This window comes from Dreissena polymorpha, chromosome 5, assembly GCF_020536995.1.
Source record: "Dreissena polymorpha isolate Duluth1 chromosome 5, UMN_Dpol_1.0, whole genome shotgun sequence".
In the NCBI taxonomy this organism is placed as follows: Eukaryota; Metazoa; Mollusca; class Bivalvia; order Myida; family Dreissenidae; genus Dreissena; species Dreissena polymorpha.
Genome location: NC_068359.1, coordinates 121334241 through 121339511, shown reverse-complemented (window position 1 = coordinate 121339511; position 5271 = coordinate 121334241). Strand labels below are relative to the sequence as shown.

General features: G+C 35.2%; 1 long non-coding RNA gene across 1 annotated transcript; it reads right to left on the bottom strand.

Annotated features, from left to right (window-relative positions):
- Positions 1 to 2378: 2378 nt before the first annotated feature.
- On the bottom strand, positions 2379 to 4932 carry LOC127830965 (uncharacterized). Its single transcript, XR_008026339.1, has 3 exons — positions 3045 to 4932; positions 2792 to 2879; positions 2379 to 2627 (listed from the first exon to the last, which is right to left on the bottom strand). It is a non-coding gene; the product is annotated as an uncharacterized LOC127830965 (long non-coding RNA).
- Positions 4933 to 5271: the final 339 nt, after the last annotated feature.

Genomic DNA, 5271 nt, shown 5'->3' with positions numbered 1-5271 from the left:
ACTATGAAATTATAGAAAGTTAGTGTACTTACCAACAGGCTACTGAAATGAAAAAAAACATTAAGCATTGCATAGTAGTATACAAGTCATCAAAACATTTCAATATGAAATTATAGAAAGTTAGTGTACTTACCACAGGATACTGAACTGAAAAACAGACATTTTACAATGCAGAATACAAGTCATCAAAACAGTTCAATATGAAATTATAGAAAGTTAGTGTACTTACCACAGCCATACTGGAATAAAAAAAACATTTAGCAATGCATAATAATCCAGACTTACCTAGCTGATCTTGAATCATTTTCTGTTGTTTAACTTCTTAGTTGTCCAAAAGTCTGCTCTGTAACGACCCACCACTCCAATCTGAAAAATAGTTAAGCATAACAAAGCACAAAACAAACCAAAAGAATAGTTTACTTACCTCATATTTTGTGCAGGTTTTCAACAGCCAATTTTCTTCTTGAAACCTGTATTCGTCTCTTTTTTGACCCACTGTGGAACAGTCACAGCAATGTAAGTCTGAAACATAGAAGGGCATAACAACATAACATACAAACCAGTATATTTGTTTCGACTTACCTCGTGGCTACAGTCGATACACAGCTGCTGAATTTCTTTTCTGTCACAAGCTGTCAAAACATCTCTGCAACATCTCTGCAATTGAAACCTTCAAACAGAGTAAAACAGAGAAATATTTTGTATACAATATAGTAAACACTTACCTTGTTATAGGCCTGAGTTGCAGCAGTGATTCTTTCTTGAAATCTTCTTCTTTTGCATCACTGCATGAGAGACCTGAAAAATAGCATGCAGTGCAAAACACATGAGTTAAATTAAACCAAAATTTTGTTTCTACTTACCTTGCTTCTGTAGAGTTGAATCACAGTAGTAGAATTCCTTCTTCAAACACATTTTTCTGTCTACACCAGAAACTTGAATCTGAAACAGAGAAAAGCATCACATCAAATTGTACAACTCAAGTGCATGCATTCAATGCTTACCTACTTTCTGTTGAGTTGTTTCACAGCAGATGAAATCCTTATTCACTGTTGGCACTGCTATGAGACCATTTCTGCATGTGAAATCTGAAACAGAGTAAAGCAAAGTATGCATGGTAAAAATCAAACCAACAATTGTAACACTTACCCTGTTTGCAAGTCCCATTCACTTTCTCAGCAATGTTCCTCTTCTTTAATCGTCTTCGTCGCTGACTACAAGTACACCTGAAACATAGCATGCACAAAACATACCATATAAAAACAAAATACAAGTGTTCATACTAAAATGAAACACACTTACCTTTCTGCGTTGCTCAGCTCTGTTCGACTGTCAACTCTTCATGTCATCTCATATCTGAAATGAACTAAATCAAAACATGCATAGTATACAATCATTGATAAAATTTCGAAACAATTGTATGCTTCATAGCTGTGTTTTTTCCACTTTACATCACAGACAACTGGCGATCACAAAAGTAAAGACATTTTTGTTCTACTCAAACATTAAGCTCACATTCACAAACACCGACCGACAGAGTTTTGTATAGAGTGCTAATACCTAAAACTGTACAAAAAGAATCGACATCAGTTTTCATTCATCATCGTTTATTGAGACAAATTAATACTACAATACTTACCACAGCTCCCTGAAATGAAATAGAAATGTTAACAGCATGCAAACAAATGTTAACCAATATCAAATCATCTATAGTAAATATCAACAAAAGCATTTTGATACACATAGTAAGTGTTCACCATCATAGTACATCATCAGTTAGTTCGACATCCCACGGTTGCTCAAGTGTAAGTACTGGCTAGCATTTACCCTTTTCAGTAAACCGTCACACATCAGCATTTTTAGACACAAGTGCTGATAGATTCAACCCTTGTTATCATCTTTCACAGACTTCTATGAGTAAACAACTGAAAAATATAAAACGTTTGTACTCACTGTTTGGCAGCTCCAAGCAACACGTCTGTACTGCTTGCCATCTGGACATCAACTGAAACAAAACATCTGGAAACACACATACATGTTAAACGTTTTTGAACAAAAATCAACACAGAGCAGAGCTAAGCTGCAGCAGTTAATCTTTCTTAAAATTGAATTCTCCATCTCTGCATAGCACACATGAAAAATAGCATAACATCACATTACAGCAGTCAATGAAAACAAAAATTTGATCGACTTACCTTGCTTCTGTAGAGTTGAGTAACAGACGTGGAAATCTTCTTCCATGTGTAAACCAGTGACTCGAATCTGAAATAAAGTAAAGAACACATTGTACAACTCAAATCAATGAATTAAAACTTACCTTGCTTTTGATGAATTGTGTCTCAGCAGTTGAAATCCTGTTTAATTTCTGCATGTGAAATCTGAAACAGAGCAAAGCAAAGTATGCATGGTAAAAATCAAACAAAAACACAGGTTCAACTTACCCTTTGTATGTTCCATCCACTTTCTGACCTATGGTCCTCTTCTTGAATCGTCTTCGTCTCTAACTGCAAGTACACCTGAAACATAAAAGCATGCACAAAACATCCCATATAACAACTATTTTGTACTTACCATATGAGTGCTTTTCTGTTCAGGTCAGCTTGAAAACCCATCACTGCCATCAGCATCTGAAAAATAGTACATCACAAACAAACAAACAAACATAACATATCATAAAAACAGTTTAACACAACAGATATGAGAGCTCTCGCAACCACGTCTGTTCTGTTCGACTGTCCAAAAGCAAGTGACAGTACTTCAATTCACTAACATTGAGAAATTCTAAACTTACCTTCAAGGCTTGTTGAGTAGCTCCAAAAACAAGACTGCTTGGCTCCACTGTTCACTCCAACTGTCATATCATCACTGGATAAGCACTCCTGAAATGAATTAAAACAAAACATGCATAGAACAAACATTCAGTCAAAAGTACTTACCTTTCACTTTGTCACTGCCCTGTGCTCAACTCCAGTCAGCATGACATCTCTGCTTGAAAGTCTGAAACATATAAAAACATGCAATGCAAAACAAACATAGTTACTTACCTTCTAGCATCTTGTTGGAGCTCCAGAAATCACGACTGTTCACTTCAGCTGCCAGACTTAAACTGCCAGCACACATCTGAAAATCTGAACAAAGCATTCATGTTCCATACTGTACTAGCCGTATGATTTTGAGTTACTGACATACTTATCATCCAAAAAAAGAGTACATGAAAATCTAGCAAAAAATAGGTTTTCATCTGTTCACGAGTTATACTCTGAAAGAAACCATGATGATGACAAAACTCACTTTATCTCTTCTTTTGTCAAAACACAAGTGTTCATTGTGAAATTTAACAAACTTACCTTTTCGTTTCCCAGCTCTGTTCAAATGTCAGGTCTACATTTCATGTCAAATCTGAAAAAGATCTACATCGAAAAATGCATAGCACACAATCTGTGTTAAAACAGTAAATGTTTGTTGTATTCAAAGCTCCGTGTATTTTTCACTTTACACATCACAGACAACTGGCGACCACAAACGTAGAAACATTTCTGTACTACTCAAAACATTGCTGTATGAACGCCAACCGACATATTTTTGTTATAGACTTATAGTCCCTAAAACTGTTCAAAAAGAATCAAAAGCAGTTTTCAGTCATAATCTTTTATTGAATTCTATACATATGCACTACAATCTACAGTACTCACCACAGCACCCTGAAATGAAATAGAAATGTTACAGCATGCAAATACAATTTAAGCAATATCATATCATTTATCTACTATGTTTGCAAATTTTTTTCAATCATATGTTCGTTTCCCCAAAGTAGCTCATATTCTGTTCCACCATCATACACCATCATCGCTAATCACAACATATCGACACTATATCAGTACTGAGTAGATTCTAATTTCTACCCAACGCATTATACTTCTATACAAGTAAACCTGTACAAAACGAATCAAAATCAGTTTTCATTCATCATGATTTATTGAAACAAATTTATACTACAATACTCACCACAGCCCCCTGAAATGGAATAGAAATGTTACAGCATGCAAATACAATTTAATCAATATCATACATATCAACAAAAGCGATTCAATACATTGTCATTTAATATTTTTGCAACATTTTTCCATCATATGTTCGCTTCCTCAAAATAGCTCAATGAATATTCTGTTCCACCATCATCCACTATTATCGCTCATCACAACATATCGACACTGTATCAGCACTGAGTAATTTCTACCCAACACATTACAACCATCATACATCATCACGCAACTTGTAAACAGTAAAACGAAAAAAAATTGTACTCACGTTTTTTGTAGACAGCAGCTCGATGAACACGTCCGCACAGCTCGACATCTGAACCTCAACTGACAGTCAATCGCTTGACACCACAACATAAATTTAATTATTCACAACAGTCAGGGCTTAAAAAAACACGTCCGATCAGTCCGATGTCAAAACTTAAAGTGAAGTCAAGTCGTTCAAAAAAATTAATGTAAGTCAAACATTTCATATATAACGCTCACAAAAGTTCGTTGTCAGTCAATACTAAACGTTCAAAAGTTAACATCGCATAAGAGTATGATTTCATTTCACAACTCAAGTCAAAGTCAAGTTGTTATCTCATAACAATAACCTAACACTTCAGTCATCCAGTCATTCAACAACCTGAGTACCAAGTCGCTATTCTATAACGCGAAAACTTTTCATCAATAGTCAGAGCTCACGAAAGTACGTCCGTCTTCGTCAACGTTCAAAAGTCAACTGAAACTTTTTAATCGTAAAAATATTTCAAAGTCAAATTTTTTTCAGAGCTCACAAAAACAAGTCTGTCTTTGTCAAAGACCATCAGTCAACTAAGATTCTGTCGTAGTAAAAAAAATTTAAAAGTCAAAACTTTTTTCAGAGCGCATAAAAACACGTCCGTATTGGTCAATATCCAAGTCGCAACTGAGCGTTCTTTACCCGCGCAGTTCAAATTATAATGAGGTCACGACGTCGAGAGCTTCGAAAAACACGTCCGAACCCTTCAACGACCAAACGAAGAATGACAGAAAAGCACATGGAAAATGTTTATTCTTCATGATTTGAGTTACGACTGAATGTGTATTTGATGAGAAATCAAAAAATCATACTTACCTTGCAAAAATCCTAGCAATATTGACTTTGTGATGATATTTTTTCATGACCATACAAGCCGAAATATTCACACTCACAGCTTGAATGGGCATAAAAATTGATAAGCATGAGTCCGTACAATCCATCCAGTAT